Genomic DNA, 20650 nt, shown 5'->3' on the forward strand with positions numbered 1-20650 from the left:
GACCCGCCGCCGGGCTCGCCTCAGGGGGCTGCGGCACTCCGCGCGCGCCCGCCGGCTCCGGGGCAGGGCCCGCGCGCCGCCCGGCTTCCGCCCGCCGGCACCTCCCCCGGGGGCGGGGCGGGCCGGCCGGTTGCCCGGGAGACGGGGTCGGTGTTTCTCCTGCGCGGCGGCGGGCGCGCTGGCGGCGCTGCGGGTGGACAGGTGAGGGCTGGCGGCTTGGGCCCCGAGCGCGGCAGCCGGGCCGGGCGGGCGGTGTGGGTACGGCGTTTGGCGGCCCGGCTCGGGCGGTAAAGCTGGGTGAGGGCCCGGTTGTCCCGCGGGCGGCGGTTCGGTGGGGCTTGGCCGGGCCGCGCCGCCCTGCGCCTACCTGCGGCCGGGGGGGCCCCGGCAGCCTTCGGGGCCTCGGGCCGTTGTCTGCAGTATCCAGGGCCGGGCTGACGGTGTTGCTGGGGTTTGACACTGGTTTGGGGACTTCTCTAGTGTGTGCATGGCTGTGCGAACCAGCCTGTGTGGAAACGCGGATGTAAAACCCAGGAAATGCGGAGGCAGCGGTCTGTAGGAGCAGCAGACCGGGGGAGACGCTGCCCTCCGCAGAGGGAAGGGAAGGCTTCGGGCTTGCTCATACTTCACAGGCTTTTCCCAGCTGGGACAAGTGCTGGAGGGGGAGCAAAAACAAGCTTACAGATTTTAAAAAAATATTCAAGTACAAAAGCAAAGTACAGGTTAAGCAAACAAAGTCTTGGAGAACAAATTTAAGACAGCAGGCTCTGTAAATAAATAAGTATTTAAAGTTTCTTCTGCTAAATAAATTCTTGTGATATCTTAAGAGATGTTCTTTACATAGAAATACAGTCATGCAACAATTTGAGAAACTTTTGAAAGGCTTGCAAATGCAGGCATGAACTCGAAAGTCTGACTGAGATCTTTAATTGCTCGGAATGCTGTAGTACAAATCATAATCCTGGATTTTAAAATAAATAAAGACTATACTGTTCCTAATAATTGGCTTGACCACTGCTTGATATAGAACGTAAATACTTGGAAATTTCCTTTTCAAGCCCCAAAACTGGTTGTTTCAAGACTGTCTTCGTGAATCCTATGTACTCAGTCTTTCAAAATCACCGTGCGCTAGAAGGTCCATTGCGTCTCTTTCTAACTAATAGTAGAGTTTCAATCCCTTCTGTGTTAGGCATGTAGAGCTTTCTGGGTTTATCCTTCACTGAAAAATTTTGTCATGACATTATGCAGTTTCCTGCTATTCATGAGAGCATTTAGGACAGAGAATTCTGATAATAAACACATAAGCAATCAGATGTTCTTGAAACTTTAGCAAAATTTTATTTTGCTTAAGTTATTCACAGTACGGCATATTTCCCATTGTTGTAAAGTAAGTTCAAATTGCTAACCTTTGCACTTCATAATTCTTCTGTAGCCTGTAACCAGGGGAAATTAATTAAGGTTGTGCAGTTTCTTTCCTGATTAAAGACGCAACTGTATAGGTTACTGATCTATTTTGAGGTTTCTGTTACAGAGCAAGTGCATTGAGCAAATCGGTGAAGCTAACTTTGTGTTATTGTTATTTATGTTTTGTGTATCAGAGCTGTTCAAAAGGTTCAATTAAGACTGTAGTCATCTCTGGTTAATTGTTGTAACCCATATGGAGGCATGGTGATCTAAAGAAACTGCAAAGGTAGTACGGAGTGTGTATGGAGTAATACGGATAATGCAAAAAATATAAAATGTCTTGGAAGCATTGTTTTACTTACTGATTTTTCTAGTAACTTACTAATTATTCCCCCGATGAGGTATCTGCTGCCTTCTTCCATCTCTCTTTAAACGGAAGTGTCATTCTGTGTGTTCTATTACACCAGGTCTTGGACTCATTGTGTATCTGGCTATTCAAAGGACCCATAACACAATGATAAACTTGCCGTTTGGCCATTTGCTATGTGGAATTTTTCCTCATAGCAAGAACAACATAAGAAAGTACTCGCTGAGTTTGGCCCACTGAGTTAAATGGACCATTAGACAGTATTTTATTTCTATCAGTGGTAATAGGAGGTAACTTGGGGAAAGCGTTAGTTCGTCTTCCTGCAATCTGGCAGTCGGCTGATGTGGACAATAAGAGTCCTTCCAGCAAATCCTGGTGAAGATATCATGTGACATATTTTGCTATATAAAGCAAAAGTATGCAGCACAAGAAGAGAAGCAAATATCAATATAACATTTCAATTACAGCAACTTGGCTACGAGAACTGAGAATTCACCAGTGTAGGGGTATAGGCAGTTCAGTGACATAGTGTGGTACAGGCTGGCAGTTATTTATGGTAGCAGCTGAGCTGTGCTCTGGGCACTGGAGAAAGACGGCGGCTTTTCCCCGTTTAAGTCCTATAATCGGTACACCCTGGCTGAAGCCACTGCGGGTATTTATTCCTTATCCTATTCTAGCACCAGTTAGAGAATTGCTGCAGTGTGTGGGATTTAATAGATTAGCAGTAAAGGCTTGTACAGTTTTGCCTTTTTTCTTTTTTTTTTCTTTTTTTTTTTTTATAGTTGTTAACAATATCATATGCTAGCTCTCAGGACAGTCTCAAGTGTGGGAACTCGTCTCTTCCAGTTCTTTCTGTCATTCGGTGGTGTTTTCATTTATGGCGATGACCTTAATTGCACTGTTACCTCTGCTAAAGCTCCTCTTAGATTTTTCACTTGACCTACCTTGTTCAGTTTTATATGGGAAGGTGTGTGTAAGCAGACAAGTTGATAATTAGTCATTTCTAAAATTTTCATCAGTGATGAATCTTTCTAGTCAGTGGCCGGTTGTTGAAATGGAAAAGTATTGTAATCTTTTTTTCTTGGGCTGTATATTGTGTCTCACGTGGGTGAAGTTAATACTGCCTTTTCCCTACTTAATGAAGTTTTTTTGCTTAATGCTTCTACTGACTAGAAGTTCGGTTCAGGTACGGGAACCTTTTATCTACTTTCCAGCTTTTGTGGCCAGTTTGAACCCAGCTGCTTAGTCTGTGTGGTATCTTGACTTAAATAACGCTTCTGTATCTCTGGTAGTTACTTTCTCCCATCATTTTTTTCAAATGCTGTATTTAAAATGTTTAAATCCATCTCTCCTGAATACGCTAACCAAATGTAGTGTATCATTACCTAGTATAATGGTGTGAGGCTTCCTTCTGTGTTGAAAATAGCTTTCCTAACAGTTCACTGTACATCTTTTCATGGCGACATCCCATTAATGGCTCATACTTCTCCCATGGTTTATCACATCCGATTTTTGTAGGGTTTTTTTTCCCCTCTCTCTTTGACTGATTCCCTTCTGTCTGTTGTACAGTAGTTGTGTAGTTTGTACTTGATTTCATGGTCTCTTGAAACCAATCATCTGTATGTACGTGCAGGTTTTTTTGGGGGGATAGAGTTTACCCCATCCCTTCGACTTGTATGTTTTAAGGTCTATTTTGTTTCTGTCTTGGATGTAATTGTTGGTATTTACTTGTGCCATTAGACAACCTGGTTTTGCCTCTTCTTCAGTAGCCTCTTAATGAGACATAAATTGCCTAGTTTATTGATAGTCTAAACCCTAATCTCTTTGGTTTTGACCTTCTGTATTCCTTCTTTCAATCTTGTTAAAGAATCATTTGCGGTTGTTATGCTAGACTCGACTCGCACAAACACAGCATAGGTAAATCAAGGCCGAAGAGCACTAATTAATGCTAGTATTTTAATTCTTTTAACTTCCCCTTCTAGTTGTTACCTATTGTTTGAAAATACCTGCAGTGGGAGACTGTAATGATGGAGTGAAACTGAGTATGTCAGATCCCAGAGATCAATTCCATACCTAAGTTAAGATACCAGGAAATAAAAATTAAGAACACTTCCACTTTGGAGTGTGAGGTTAGTGTTGAGAAGACCTCTGTAATAATTTGTTCCTAATCTGCAGCATGTTTTTTATATTTAACCTGCTGGCTATGAACAGACATTTAGTTGTATTCCATTCAGGTTTCCCAAGATTGGAGTGCGATCTTGTTGCAGTTAAAGAAGTTTCTTTTTTTTGGAGGTGATTGTGGTGTTTGTTTTTTCATGGTTCTTTATGCTTCTGTGGTTATTGGAGCACAAGGGGCCCCTGAAGTGTGTAAGCAAAATTGTTAAATTGACTGCTCTGTAAAAATCCTTAGGGCAGAAAATCTCCATGTTTTATAACATTAACTTGGAGACAAACTTTCAAGAGTAGATCTGTTTTTCTAATAAAGTCAGCTCTGTCTTACCTATGTCCAGCTTTAGCTAGTTTTGCAAATTTGGAAAATTATTATTAGCAGATGTGTGACAGGATACGGTTTGTACAAGACGATATACAGCTGGATGTCATCCACACTGGCTATTCAGCCTCTCAGCTCATCAAATCCATTAACAAGTACATACATGTGATGAATAGCATAGGGACATGACCAGATATGAGGGATTTTAAATACTACTTTGAGCTTCACAGCTAGAGAGAATTTTCTCCTTTTTTCTTTAGTTTTTTTTTCCCCCCTACTTTCAAGTTACATTCTCTGTGGGCTTGTTTGTGCTTCAGATGCTGAATTTTTTTTCTGCTAAAGAAAATTCTTGGTATGTTGAGTTAAATATACCGAGGAAGTGGTTTTGTTATTTCTTATATCTGCCATAGAAATGTACTTAAATGTAAATTAAATAACAAGTATTATTATGTTAATGTCCAAATCAGCAGAATGTAGTTTAAAAAGTGATTATTATTTAAATATTTCCTTTCAATTGTGTTCATTATCATCCCAGACAGGGATTTGCGCTATCATAATCTAAATTTATTATAATATAACATGTTTTTAAAGAACATGTTAGAATGGAATGACTTGGGTAGATGTAGATAAATCCTGTGAGCATGACACAAATAACGTAAGCAACATCTTTCTTGCAATATTAACTGTTTGTTGGCAGACTGAACTATCAGTTAGCAGCTGTGTGGTGTTTAGCTACCTGCTGGGTTAAATCATGACACTGGGGCACCTTTCAGCTTTCAGTACATTCAAATTTTATGTGTAGTAATTATGAAACTGAGACAAGCATTTCAGTATAGACATAGCTTTATGAATAAGATTGTAATTTTTCTCCATATATGCTGTGTGCCCTTTTTGTCTTTTTTAACCGAGGAATTTGAAAATCAGAGATATTTAACTTTCCCTTTTTTAAAACATTATTTGTATTCTTCATGGAACTTAAATGGAAGCATCTGGTAAGCCATAGTAACAGTGATACTGTATATATAAACATACTCATTTATATGTTATCTTAAAAGATTTTGATTTATTTTCTTAGAAAAAAAGGCTATGAAATTTCATTGAATCTTTTTTCAAGATCCAGTTACAGAACGTCCTTGGGAAGATACGTGATCAAGTCCAATCCACTGCTATTGTTGGCAGCTAGAGCCTAATCTCCTCCATAAACTGATAAAGCTCAGTCTTAAAAGTAGCTATGTTTTTATCCTTGTATTCTTCTGGGAAGGTTGTTCTAAAGTCTCATCCTGGTCCAGATCTGGTGATGATGATGGTGTTGCACATCTGTTACTAACAGCTTATTGTAATCACTGTGAGGGTGGCCTGGCTATCCTGTATGTCATGTTGTCCTGATAAATCCATACAGCTTGTGGGGAAGGGACAAATGAGGGGAAAAATAAAAAGGGCAACCATTTAAAGCCCTGCTTGTCTTTATGCCCTGAACAGCTTGGAAAGAGTAGAGGAAATCTGATTCTTAACTGACCTCAAGTGACATAGGAACACAGAGATACAGGTTTCCTGTGTCATTGTCATGTGATTGCTTATTGCACAGCCTTACTGTAAAGATTGTGTTTTCATGTTTATTTCAGGGTATTTGGGTTCATTACATGCTTCATATTCTCAATATAAAGGTTCTTAAAGCACTAATTAATAAATAAAACCTGAAGCTTTTTAACTGAGTTCTTCACTGTAGCTGTTTAATGTAACGAGTTTACAAAATGTTGTATAAATTATGAAATTAATGAATTTTTATACTCTTGTAATTTAAGGATTTTTTTAAAGTATTTTGTTCTTGGGGGTTTTTTTGTTCTATGTTTAAGTTATAACAACGTTAACTCCTATAATGAGTTTTGTGGCTTCAAAATGTGTTAGAAGAGAAAATGGGAAGTTCTAGCATGTTAATCTTTAGCATATAGTAATTCAGTAGATAATTTCTAGAGCTATGATGGGATGTACTATGAAACAATGTCTATGTGGATTGACAGAGAATTAGTTTCATTATGGAAATGGGTATAGTGAATCTAGAGACAAGCTTACTAAAATACCGATTTCTGAGGTGTAAATACAGTCTATTAATTGAAAGCAATTCTTAATTTTGAATCCTACTTAATGTTACTGATTTTATCCTTTGTTTTCAAGGTAAACTATACATGTATGTTATATTTGGGGATATCTTTTAGTGTGTAGAGATCGAGGCCACTATATTTTTCGGCATATCCTTTCAGAGTCTTTTAAAGTCATGTTTTTGTAGAGAGCAGGGTAGTGGCTTACTCATAATAAGAAGATACCTGTACTGGAGTGTCCAGAAGTAACTTCAACTTTCATATCAAATACAAATAGAAGATAAACATTGATTATTTTTTAAGTTTTTTGTAATTATCGACTTCTGTAGCACTGAACTTGAACCATGCATTTTGATGTTCTTATCCTAAAGCATCACAATTTGGATCACTTCCATTTTATCTTTCTGACTGGTTTAGGGTTTTTGTATTTATGCCTAGTCAATCAAACTTTGGGGCAAAGTATTCACCTGTTCTATCTGTGGTAATGCGGGTAGTAACCTCCACTAACTGTCACTATTTACACATTGCACATCCTTCCTTATAAGGAAGAATCATTAAAACCCGTTGGCAAAACCCAATTACTATCTTACTACTGCTGGATCATATCTTAGAGGAAATTTCATAGGGTTTAAGCTTTCTGTCCTGCCTAATGTCCACGCTTAAGGTAACTGAAGGTTGTCATCATCAATAAAGTCCTTACTTGGAATGAAATCCTCTCCTGCTGGAAGTTAGGAGAACTTTCTGGCGCTGAAATCACATTGATCAGTTCAATACTGAACTTTTTTGAGAATAATTTGGTTTAGGAATCCAAATAAGGATTAAAGAACGTTGTATTGTTGGCCACATTGATCCGTTGTCATTTCAGACAGTGTTCCTCAGGCAGTAATTCTGTGAATATGTATGACTTCTTTTGTCCTTGACAGATGATGCTCATAAACTTGAGAAGACATTTCTTCTGCAATCTCAGTCAATATCTCTGAGGCTATACGCGTTACGAACCAGTAAATCTGAAGGGGGGGGGGGGGGAAATGTTTAGCATAGAGTATAGACCTTTTTTCCCCAGTATCAACACTTTATGTGAAGGATTCCTAAACTTATTTGTCCATTCTCTATATCCTACAGTGGCACATCACTGCTTGTGATCGCAGATCCTAGAATTGTGGTCGCTACATGCATTACGATCCTCATAGGAGTTGCTTGTGTGGCAAGGTGGAAACGCCTTATATGAACATTACCTCCTGTATGACCCATCAAGCTAATAAACTACGTACTCCATCAGTCTCCTTCATCTGCCTGTTTTGTACTCTTCTCCTGAGTCAGCAAGCTTCTTTGAATCCCTGTAACTCACAGTTGTGGAGCTTGCAGCTGTGAGGTCTAGTGTCTCTGCCATTTATACAGCCTTCTGCTGGTGGGCTTGGTGCACTCACCATCCAGGCAGCTGTTGGAATACTCTGGAGCTCCACAGTTCACCCCCTCCATCTCCACAGTGTAGCTTTCACCTTATGAACCATCTTTTGTTCCACTTCTGTCTGTCTTCCTCACTTGAAGTTTACCAAACAGAGTAATACAGGGAAAAAAAAAAAAAAGAGAAACTGCCTTCTAGAAGAATGTTTTCTATCTTCTGTCATGGCAGCAAGATACCGGTTTTCATGACGCTGTTGAGATGAGGGACACTAGACTCTGTGAGCAGAGGAACCTTCCAGAACCATGGCCAGCAACAGCTGCTCTGCACCGCAGCGTTACACCGTGAGAAGCTGACACTGGCCATAGGCACCCAAACCGCGGCCCTTCCCAGGTCAGAATGCCAGTGTAGTGACCTCTTGTGAGCTTACAAGACTGTAAGCTTGACCTGATGACGTTATGGCATCGAGTGTTGCTCCTCTGCATTATCTGTTCCACCAACGTACAGGCTTTAATTGGCCTGACCAGCCCATAATTCTTGCTCTGCAGTCTCCGCCGTTACCCCCTTTCTTCCCCATGGCAGGGGTTTAACTGTCTGTTTCCAAGGCAAGTTCTGCTACGGTGCAGCTGAGTAACCTTAGGTCAGACTGTGTGGAAAGAGTGAAGCTGGGAGAAATCTTGTGGGGGCCTCTATCCATGCACCTTCCACCTCGGGGCTCTAGAGCTGCACCGGCGCTCAGGCCTTTGCCTTGGTCTGTGCCTGAGCTACGCCATAGCCACGCTGGGCCTGCCTGTAATGCCTTGCTGCTTCCGACCGTGCCCTGCTGAATTCCTGTCGTGATCTTGGATTTACTTTGGCCCTGTGAACTTACCTGGTGATCACTGGACTGTCAGCTGAACCTGGTTACCATCACTAGCCCTGTTCTGTTGTTTTTGAGTACTGAGGGATTGTGTCCCTCGTCAGCAAGATCACCCCCTGCATACTTTGTGGTCACCTTTGGCTCCCGGCTGCCATACTCTGCTAAGTAGCCTGCTTACACCGCTTTCTGCTGGCCTTATTGCAGGCAGGTAAGGGCCCTGCTCCGAACAGAAAGTCTCTCTCGGAGTCTAGACTGAGAAATAAAGAATAAAGGCTGCACAATTACGTGAAGGGGAGAGAGCAGAGTCCGTGGTCCTGTATTGTCCAGCTGCCTCTCTGGCATTGTAGAAGTTGGCCTTCTCCTGAGCACACCGGCTCGTTCACAGCCCTGAGACACAAACCAAGTATGACAGTGGGACTTGGTGAGGGCTGTGGACAGTCTGGACATTGTACTTGAGTATGTGCTAATACAACTGTGGATGCAGGAGGTGCTAAGCATTGGGAAGTGACCCAGAACTGCATTAAATCTAGAATGCTATTTTTGTATGCTTTTAGTTGGCTTTTTTTGTGTATCTCACTTGCCTTTTCAAGTTTACATGGCAATGTAAATAAGCTGAAGTGCGGAGCCCAGCAAGATATCTTGGGTTACTTTAAAGTATGCTCTTGGAATTATATGTATTTCTCTAGAAATCTTATATTACAACATTAATAGCTATTGCAATTTCCACCTCAAATGATGAGAAGATAATATTTGTGAATGCTAAATAGTGACAGACCTTTTTGACTTGTAACATACATTGACAGTACTGTTCTTGTTGTAGCATATATTTAGCTATTAGTTATTACATATGCGTAACAACCGTCGTTTCTAAAATGCAGTTACTGTACCAGTATGTTCCCTCTAGGAGTTAAGTCCTGACCCTGAAAAGGGTAAAATGATACTATGGCTGAAATGTTCCAAAGAGAGGATTGTGAAATACCTACAGCAGAGGCTTGATCACAGATTATCTCAGATTGGAAGGGAGCTGTAAGGATCATTGAGTCTGAACTCCCTGGTCCTTACAGGACTACCTAAAACTAAGCCATATGAATGAAAGCATTTTCCAGGTGCTCCATGAACTCTGATAACCTTGGTAGCGTGACCGCTTCCATGGGGAGCCTGTTCCAGTGACCAACCATCTTCTTGGTGAAGAACCTTTTCCTAACATCGAAAGTGAACTTCCCCTGATGCAGCTTCATTCCATTTCCTTTTGTCAGCTGAAGAATTAAACAGTTGTTTCTGCATGAAATGAATAAGATCTGTTATATCTTTTTATCCCCTCTGGGATATTGCAAATACATTTATTGGGTAATTGATTGCAAGGCCGTATAGATGTCTCTTTTGGTCTGATCTATTAAAATTTCCTATTAACATTCAGTGCTTGAACAAAAATCCAGTTTTTTGACTTTGACATCATAATATGTTTTGTTGTCCTTAAAAGTGATTGCAAAGAACACTTAATTAAACGTACCATCTGGGCTTTGGGTTAAGTGCATACTAAGTTATTTATAAAGCATTTAATAAGATTTATAATAAGATTAATTATAAACATTTAAGGGATGGAATACTTTGGGATTTTTCATATTTTTATTGTAATATTTAGTACGTAGTTTCCTTCATCCTCCACTGGAGTATTATACCTATAGTATAATAATTTTTCCAGCAGCTGGAGGTGAGTGATGGAATAGGCAAACAAATGCAATGGACCCGTGATGCATTTGCATCTACTAGTCTTTCTTGTCTTCATTTTTCAAGTATAATTTAGCACAAAGCTTTTTACTTTATTTACAGGTAATTGTAACAAATCAGTTTAAGCAGTTTAAGTTCCCATTGACTATCCTGTGATTATTTGAATTGCATCTGTACCTTTGAGCCCAAGGTAGCACCAGTTAATACAGTATCCGTATTAATTTAGCCCATGCTCTCCTGATGATTCTGAAAATGTGAGCCATGGTGTTAGTCTCTTTTGAGAGACTCATCATTCTAATAGGTTGGTATTGAGACTAGAAAATTCAGTTCACATACATTGTGGAACAGCTGTAGGTGTAAACCAAACAGATTTGTTATTGTTGAGCTACATGTTAGACTTTGCTCAAGCTTCTGAATATATGTGCTATATATATGTGACCTTATAACAGACAGAGCAGCCTGAAAGCAAAGGCTTTCCTAAATGCGCCGGTATTAATTTATTTTAAACTATGATTTTGGGGTGTAACAAGCAGTAACAATGTGGATAGGATTTGTTTAGCAAATTGTAAAATTTTTGTTCATAGGAGTGGTACATCAGTAACATTTTTATCATTTAGTCATAGACCATGGATATAGTGAGGCATTTCTTCAGCTGTATGTATAAAGATGTCTGAATTAAACTACATGGGAAATATAGGATTATGAGACCATGCAGTTTTGTGTATTTTGCATTGTTTATGTTTGAGCCAAAGTCTGAAAGGGCAAGTAACCTGAAAAATTTCAGCAGTATGATGGGAAATACCTCTGTGTGCTGTTCTGTATGTATCCTTTCCTCTGGAGGACTGTATAACTGCACAAAAAAAATAATAATTATCTGCTAATCTGGGAATGCTGCTTCCCCTAAATATAGTGGGTTTCTTGATTAAAATTTTTATTATTTTGTGTGGTTTGTTTGTTGTTTGGTGGGGGGGGGGGTCCCCTTGGATGTCATTTCTGAGTAAGAGGTTGGAAAGGAAAAGTATTGCTGCTTTTCTTTATTTCCCCACTGTGTATCTGAGAATGTAGTTTACTTATACAATGTATACAATAGCCTTATTGGAAACTACGTGTGCGGGTAATGATACTGAATTGCTCTTTGGAAATGGTGAGTAGTGTTAACCAGTAACTCTAGATTAGTATCTGGTACTTCCAACTGTTCTTTTCTTACTTTGTTTAGTTTATTTCTTGATTAAACAATTGACTTCACAGTCTGGCTTTTGCATTTCTTAGGAATTTTGGGTAACAGCTTGTTAACCCAGTACAGAAAGGCAGATGTTGCCTGGGTTGTAGATTTCTCGAAGAAACTGGTGATTTTTAGGTCTCCGTAATATCTGTTGAGGATTTGACAGTTTCTGCAACCGTGCAGTCAGGAAGATCTGTATGATAATGTCTCCTAAACGGCACAGTTGATGAGGTGTGCTGCTGCAGTACTCAGTTGCGGTGTGAACAATACAGCTTTTATTCCTCTTTTTACGTCTTGTTCTCATTGGTATAATGCACTGTGAAATCTGATGTAAAACTTGGGAGCATACCAGAAAAAGATAACTAGCTGCAGAAGGAATAAATACAGTCAGATAAGTGAAACTCTCCTGAAGGAGAGAAAAGAAGCAGATGCATTACAATGAATTAGTGAAAATTAGGCTTTTTAAATTTTCCAGCCGGTGCTGGTGCCTGTGTCTGAGCCCTTCAGGCTCTGCTGGCTGCTAACAATGGAGATGCAGATCTTTTTCTCATGCTTTTTTTTTTTTCTCTTTTTAAAAAAATGTTAAACATAAGATGTTTGATAGTCGTGGCTCCTCCTACTGTGCCAGTTGAAACCCCTCCCTGCGTAACCAAAACGTAGCGCTCCCCATGATTCTGAAGGTATTTTACATTTCAATACAAGCTTTTGTGCACTGAACCACATTTCTTACAGACAGTACATTTGAAAAAAAAGGAAAATAATTTTTATGGAGACTCAAACAGCATCTCATTTTCAGAGCTCAGAAGCATTGTAAAATGGAGCTTGAAGCACTAACCTGTTTTAATTTAAATTACTGGAATATAAAATTTAGTAATTGATTCAGTGTTGATTTCTGTTTTCCATTTCAGAATCCATTACATGTGGCATTTAAATTGCTGTTGAAGTATTTTAGATTATATATTTATAAATGTAAAGCTTATTAATGTAGAATCATATCAGAGTTCAGATCTGATCTTTGGGTAGTTTGTTATAATGTTGAGTAAATTTTAGCACAGGATCGTTGTACTTACATGTGTTCAGGTCCTTTAGTTTTTATTTCAACTCTGCCTTCTGTCATGGCTTGGATGACTTATATTTCCCACTGGTTTGATGAAGATGATTGGTATGAAGGACAACAACGAGTAAGAATTGTTTACATTAATATTTTCTCTTTTACTTCTTTTATATTTTTCTTCTTTAAGCTGCTGTTTAATATATTACTAGTACCAAAAGTAATATTCCCATAGTGGTGCTAAGAAGGGATTTTTAGTAGTTTTGATGAACGTCTTGAATCATAGATAAACACATGTAAAATGAAGTTTATTGCAAATTAATGTTGCTAACTGTATAAAAGATACTGGAAGTTTAGTGGCCACCTAGTTGCATTTTTCCAGGTTGCATAATTTAATGAGTAGTAATTCTTTAGTATGTAATGAGATAGAAATCAAACATTTAATTGTATTGTATTAGGAGGAATTAATGTACTGTGCATGGAGTAAACTAAAATAATTATGAACAGTAATTGAGTAAAAAATATTTGGGAGACATCAGATTCACCTAGGGTAATTTTCAAGTTATACATTGGATATCTGTATATTTTTATGAACATTTTTCCAAGGAGGAGAGGTTGTTACTATAGCAACATTTGCAGTATATCTTGGATTTTTTTAATGTTTATTAACTGCATGTTTTGGGCAAGCTTGATCTACTGCTGCTTTCATAGGTTTATGGTGAGAGGTGAATATAAGTCACATTTCTTTCACTATACCAGGCTCCTTTATGTAACCATATATTTCTGTAATTTTTATTTCTCATTTTGATAGTATACTCTTAGCTAATGAATTAGAGATGCTACTGAAACATAAAGGCCAGGAGCTGCTTTAATTGTGTTATTGTGTATTACTCTGTAATGCCAGCTATATGATTATAAGTACTAAAAACTAGCAGGTTTTAATACTTCTCCACTGTTCTCATTTTGCGTGTTATTCATGATATGACTGTTCCACATGTGGAGTTATCTTTTAAGAGCTGCTCATCAGGGATTCGGGAGTGACATGTGTCAAGAGGTAACTTTATCTGAAATCAGAAGCATCTTAGCAATTTGCCAGCAGAAAAGCAATTTTCTGGTGATTGTGGTAGCTCTGGGCTGGAAGACGAGAACAATATTCTTACAGAGGCTTAGATGCTTTATGCTGAGATCAGACATGGTTGTATGTATTTCTTTGTATTACGTAACAGTATCTGAAGACTAGATCTCTGGTACCGTACAACTAACCAATACTTAGAGATGATGGTTTTGTTACCACTGCTAGATAGGATGTCTTGGGTTGATTAGGTATGTAGTTCAGCATAGCCGGGGATGTGATGTTAGAAATACCAGCATTTCTCCATGCCCTATTTCAAGCCCTAGTGTTGCTTTGTAGATTATCTTGTTAAAGTTGCACAGTAAAGGATATTCTAATTAAACTGCACAAGTAGCATAGTCAAGACAGTCAGAAACTCTCCTTTGTAAGACCTACCACAAGTTACTATTTTTTAAAGGTTAAATAGTTGGCCTTAGGTTTTCTAAGCAGGGTAACTATCTTAGATTAATATCTTTGTTTTTAATGTCAAGTGTTTGTTTCTGTAAAATACAGTCTGAGGCTGTGACTGTGAATTCAAACTTTTTCCAGACTTCAGCAAGAGGTCCACAACTTCTTCCCTTGTGAAGCCAGAGATACTGTGGTTAAAACAATTCTAGTAGCTATTTGACTCCGAGTTTATTGTGGAGGTTTAAAATGGCTGCAAACACTAGTAGAGCACTTGTTTATTTAGAATGATCTTTTAAATAATAGTGTTCTTTTGCTAGTCAGCGTCTGGATAACTGAGTACACTCATTTTGAACATTTGCTAGGTTATCGTTAAGTTAGGAAATGTCATCTGCAAATGTGGGTTGTAGGAGTCTAGCTGAGGTTTCTGGCATTTTAGAAGAATCTTGCTAAAATTCAAAGCCTTCTGCAAGGAACTCTCTTGTGTCTCGTTAATCTGATTCTCTGGGTGCCACAGATAGTCTGTGTGCCCTGAATTGCATACAAAACATAGAAAAACAATTTGATTTTCACAGAGAATGGTACTGCATAGTGGTACAACCTGATACTGTTACAAGCACTAGACTACCTAGATTAAATTCTCCTGGAAATACGAAAGGTTTAACTTTTGTTTAGAGCAGTAGGTGCATAAACCTATGTAATTATTCTACATTGTTCTACATGTGACTGTCATGATTAATATAGTCAGTTTTTGCTCATCTTTTGCCCAGAAGTAGTTGCTTGAAGTAGTGTGTAACAGTCTCAGTAATACTGTTTAGAGACCTACATTAGAAACTGCAGTTTGATTGTCCGTATAAAGAACTGAAAATTCTTTATCGTTTTGTGGTACTCCATGCAAAGTAGGAAGAATCTTTGTTTTAAAGGAGTAGCTCAACTAATAATTGAGATATCTGGCTCTTTAAAGAGTACAACTGAAATACAACACCACCATCTGTATCTTTTTTTCTAAGCTTTTTTTTTCCTATTAATATTAATGACAGCTGATCTTGGACAATATAGATTTTGTCAGAATTTTCATAGTGTAAGATTTCTTTTAATCTTCTGATGTACTTACTTTTAAATTTGAGATTCCCCAGATTCATAAAGTAATAGATATAAATACATATAAAGGTAATGGATAGGTAGCATAGAATTGTACATTTTCTAAATTCTGAAATGCTCCTTCCAGAAACATTGAAGTTTTTGGAAATTTCATTGCTCTGTTTATTCTTAGTAAATTAAATTTGTCCATTGACTTTTAAGCTGCATATGCACAGAATATTTCCAATTATCCTTTATTTCATGGGTCTGGATATAATAATCAGAATTCAATTTCTTAATATCACTATACTGTGCTAAATGTTTTCCAGCCCCATTGGAAGAAGGCTAGTATTAATTACACTTAACGTTATTACACGAGTCTCGGTGTTGTTGAGGCAGGCATAGTTACGATTAAGTTGGCTTCCACAGTGTCTTGCACTTGGATATTTCTTGGTTGGTTTGAAGGTGTTTGTGGTTTTAGCAAGATAAATTCACTGTCCATTAACTGGTGCTTCAAACTGGTCCCATCAGATAGAGTAATGAATTTGAAACTCTGTGGTTCATAGGTCACGTTTTCATTTCCAATGGATTCTCCCACAAAGATGGGTAAATATACCCAATGTTTTTAAGGAGACATCACTTTTATGTCACTGAAGAAGATCTTTAATTATTACATTATCATTGACATATTGACAAAAGATACTGGTACCTGGTGACAATAGTCTGGATGAGATATAACAGTTTTATATGTCAAATATACAGGAGTGACAGCATGCTTTCCACATAAGAAAACATACAAACCTGGTTGGAAGATAGTGACAAAAGAATGAACAGAAGCAGAAGACATTGCGTATAGCACTTTACTGCGTATAGCTGTTCAGAAATTAGGGGTTTGTATGCACAGAAGCATATTGGTTAACAGAAGGCTACTGTATTTTCACTTCTGTGTGCATGCCATATTGCATATGTACTCATTTGGACAGGTCATACATGATATGGACCACAATTGCTAACAAAATAAGCATATGCTGTTGCTTGTGCTTGATGGTTATAAATTTATGAATACTTAACAACATGCAAGCACACCTCTTCATAATTAAAGGGTGCTAAGTGATGAGTTTAAAGAGCTATTATTATTCTGTAAATACCATTGTAGCATAATCAGGAAATACAACACGCAATGAAATACGCTGAGTAGCTGAAGCAGTGAAAAAGGAGTTAGGTTAAAATTAAAATGGTGCCTGTTAAAGAGCTGCAGTTGCCAGGCTACTGACACTGCTGTGGTGTGTGTGTGGTGCGACACAATGCTCTTGCATCCTTTAGCAACTGCATTATTCGGTGAACATCAAGGTTTAGTTCCCTCATCTGTCAAGTAAAACGATTTCATGCTACAACCAGGACAAGATTTTGCATTTTGGAGAGCAGCAAGGTATTGGAATGAACATGGAAATTCTTAAGTGGTTTACAAAAAATGATACCTATGCTAAGGTAGGGATTATTAGGCATTTATCTTGAAGTTATTGATATATAGCCATGTCCATGCAGTTGTTTTAAAATAATATTAACGCTATGGTATACAAAATTGAATATTTTTTTTCCTATATTTAGTAACAAGGAAGGACTTAAAATGTTGCTGCTCATGCCAATTGAAAATAAAGGTTTTTGTTGTCCTCCCTCTTCCCTTCATCTCCTTGGAAACTGGGCATCCTTTGATAGCTTTCCCAGTGTGGTACATGTTTTTTACATGCGGAGTTTTTTTCAGTGTATGCTTTAGAGTCCAATATTAATACTGGTACAGTCCTTATATTGAAACAAAATAGTTTTTTAACAAAGTATGAAAAATCTCAATTATGTAAAAATGTGTGAAATCATACGTATATTCAGTTATCCTGCATTTCTAGTTTTCTGCCAGTTTACTCAGGCTGATCTAATGAATGCTGCTTTCTCCTTTGTGCTATGGGTATGTTCAACAGGAATCTGTAGTGTCTGAAAATATTTGTAGAAAACTGCTTTAATGCAGAATTCTTAGAATAAGTCGGTGTGCCACACAATTGTAATTTCTTCTTCTAGATACTGTTGTACTGAATTTCAAAGTGAATGCTTTTTCTTAATTACTATATTTTTTGTAAAACAGTGTAACTCATTACAAGGAGCAGCGAATATTAACAAGTTTAAAGCAGCAAACATTATTATTTAAAGTGCACATTCCTTTCTATAATACAACTCTGAATACTTAGATTTTTCCTATTTTAGTGTATGTTAAAAAGTTACCTATATGAAGAATCGATGTTTAATAATGCTTCTTAAGCATGAATTAACTCAGTGAAATAATGATATACCACAAAGCAGCATTTTTCATCTGAATGCTGGGTCTTAAATAAGAAAGGCATTTTCATTTGAATTTCAGACTCTTAAGAAAAATACTACATTATCAAAAAATGATTGTTTAGTTTGAAGTTGAGAATGAGGCTTGAATTGGAGAATTTCTTCAAAAAAATCAGTTATTTTTTGTCTTTAAATGTAGAACCAAGAGAAGACAAATGTGTTGTTGTATTTCAAATACGGTACTTAATGTGTCATATCTGGCAATGCTTACAGACATACATTTAGAACTAGGCTTAAATAATTTTATAGCTATTTGATGACAATGATTTTTTGGTCATCATTAATGTAGCCTAAATTCTAAGCAGTGACATATGCATTTAGAAACCATTAAAATACCCTAAACTATGCAGGTGTCCTGATGACGTGAAGAAAATACATAGAAGGCTCTTTATTGTTAATCAGCTGCGTGGAAAACACAGAGAAGAAAGCTCTATAGTGGAGAACTATCTCCAGACCCAAAGTGCTAGTCTGTTTTGTGGTCATGGTAATTTTAAAAAGCAGTGCAGAGGACCTTTTTGTTCTAGATTTCAACATTTAGGCTTGGAATCCTCCTTATTTGCAGCTGCTTAGTGTAGTATTTTCCTGTAGACTAGATTTCATGTAGTCAGGAATAATTTCTGTCTCTTATACCAAGGCCAAAAGGAAGATGTACTGAATATATTAACAGGATTTTTTTTTTAAAATACAGATTACTGCACCATTCTACAAGACAATTTGTTGTTACTCTGAAAAAAAATATGTGAAATTGTTTTAGCATCTGTAAGACATCTTAACTTTACGATCAATTTTACCTGTAACCAAATGGCAAATTAAACAAGATTTAAGTTAATACTTTCTTACAGATTAAATTTCATCAAATCAGGAACCTCTTAGCTCCCATATAAGAAGGCAAAAGAGAAGATCTGTTCAAAATGAGACAAATCTGTGATTACTGTAAAATAGTTATTTGTGCATTCTTAGTGTCTACAATATATGTTAACTTCTAATCACTCTTACATGTGGTAAACCTACAAACTCAACCTGTGATAATCCAGTATTGTACATCTAATTCTCTTCTAATTCACTGGGGCTTTTTTAATGTTCCTTATGTTTTTGCTAACATATCTAGTCTTTTAACCGTTATCTTTTCCCTGGAATCAAGAATGGAAACAGAGATATTCAAGATATTACTCTGCATTTTAGTAAGTTATGTAATCAACTGGATGACTGATTTCAGAAAAAGTGGTTGGTGGTGGTGGCAGTTATTTTTTTCATTGTGATTGGAAAAAGTCTGTAGTGCAGTTCTGAAATCAGAAATCTTCGGATTTGGGTATATATGTAATTGATACTTTAATTGCACAGAAGCGACCTCTGGAACTTGTAATTTACTAAATGGTAAAAAGAACACTAAGTGGCAAAATTGGAAATTTGGGATCTAATTTTGGTCACTTTGCTGATTCTTTAAGAAGATAAATTCCTCTCTGTGGGACTCATGTCGTTCACAACATGAGATGGATTGCAAATGAGCTGCAAGGTGGTGCAATTTATAGAACTGTTCTCTGGAATCTCTAATGTATTTGCTGCAGAAGTCAGAAGAATTAATATCGTTGGCAGAGACAGAAAGGAGGTCTAATAGCCAAAGCACTACTCTGCAGCAGAGCTGTACCTTGTAACCTGTTTTTCTATATATTTCTGCTCTGTTGTTGTACAGTCTCCTTTACCAACATTTTCATTCACAGGTTAAACATGGGTGTTTGGGGGTTTTCTAGGCATTTAGAATTTGGTCAGAACTATTAAGCACTGTAACTACAGTCAGTGATATCTTAGAGATGATTAGTCCCAGACATTCAATCTGATCCTGATCTGCTACAGCAGCACCCAAAATAAGTCTCTCTCTCTGGTTTTTTTTCCCTTTCACACTCTCCAAAGTAAGAAACTTATAATCTCATGGAGGTTGCTTCTTATATTTATTCATTACTCTTTGTCTACCAAGTAGATACCCCAAGCAAGAAAAATGGAAGATAAAATTGATCATTCAACTTCATTTTAATCCCTTGTATATATGCATTAAAATGATTTTTTTATTATTATTTATATAATACGCTTTTTTCAGTATTGACCAATAGGTTCCCTTGGCTATTGTAGGTCATTATTACCATACCTGTACAAAGTTTTTTCTATATGCACCTTTGATATTAATGTGTTTCAGGAAAATATTTCCCCCTCCATACAGCTGATACCAAGTAGGTGAAGTGTGATCTGCAGGCAGCGTATCTCTCCTAGGGCCGTTAGACAGCAGTGCATTGCATAGCCAACCCTTGCACTTAATCGACAGTTGCTCCCTCAAAATACTTGATGGCATTTGAGGTCTCCTTTTTGCTTTTTAATTCCCCTTCCTTTCTGGGGCTTGAAAATGTACTAACACATGGTAAATTGAACATAACTCTCCTTGTCTTTAAAGATTAATAGTCTCATCTGTTTGACCTAAAGATCCCATCCCAGTCTTGGAATGGAAGGATATGAGCTCTTTAGGAAGAACAGGCACGGGAAAAGAGGAGGGGTTGTTGCCCTCTCTGTCAGCAACCAGCTGGAGTGCATGGAGTTCCACGTGGGGATGGATGAGAAGCCAACCAAGACCTTATGGGTCAGAATTAAAGGAAGGACAGGGACAGGTGATCTTGTAATGGGAGTCTGGTACAGGCCACCAAACAAGGAAGACCAAGCAGATGAGGCCCTCTATAGACAGGTAGGAGCCATCTCATGTTCACAAGCCCTGGTCCTCATGAGGGACTTCAACCATCCCAATATCTTTTGGGGGGACAACAGAGCAGGGCATAAGCAATCCAGAAGGTTCTTGGAATGCATTGACAATAACTTGCTTTTCCAAGTGATAGAGGAGCCAATGAGGAGAGATGTTATGATGGACCTTGTGCTCACCGACAAGACGGGGCTGGTGGGTAATGTGAAGTTCAAGGGCAGCCTTGGCTGCAGTGACCATGAAATAAATGGTGGCATTCAAGATCCTTAGGGCAGCGAGAAGGGCACATGGCAAGATTGCTACCCTGGGCTT

The 20650-nt window shown here is 38.0% G+C and overlaps 1 protein-coding gene across 1 annotated transcript in view; it reads left to right on the forward strand.

Moving 5' to 3' along the window:
- Positions 1-108: 108 nt before the first annotated feature.
- Positions 109-20650, forward strand: part of WDR17 (WD repeat domain 17) — a 65012-nt gene continuing 44470 nt past the window's right edge. Inside the window, exon 1 of the mRNA XM_040597897.1 lies at positions 109-201. The gene's annotated coding sequence lies outside the window, so the exon portion shown is untranslated. The remainder of the gene's footprint in view (positions 202-20650) is intronic.

The sequence above is a fragment of the Falco naumanni genome, chromosome 1 (assembly GCF_017639655.2).
Source record: "Falco naumanni isolate bFalNau1 chromosome 1, bFalNau1.pat, whole genome shotgun sequence".
Taxonomy (NCBI): Eukaryota; Metazoa; Chordata; class Aves; order Falconiformes; family Falconidae; genus Falco; species Falco naumanni.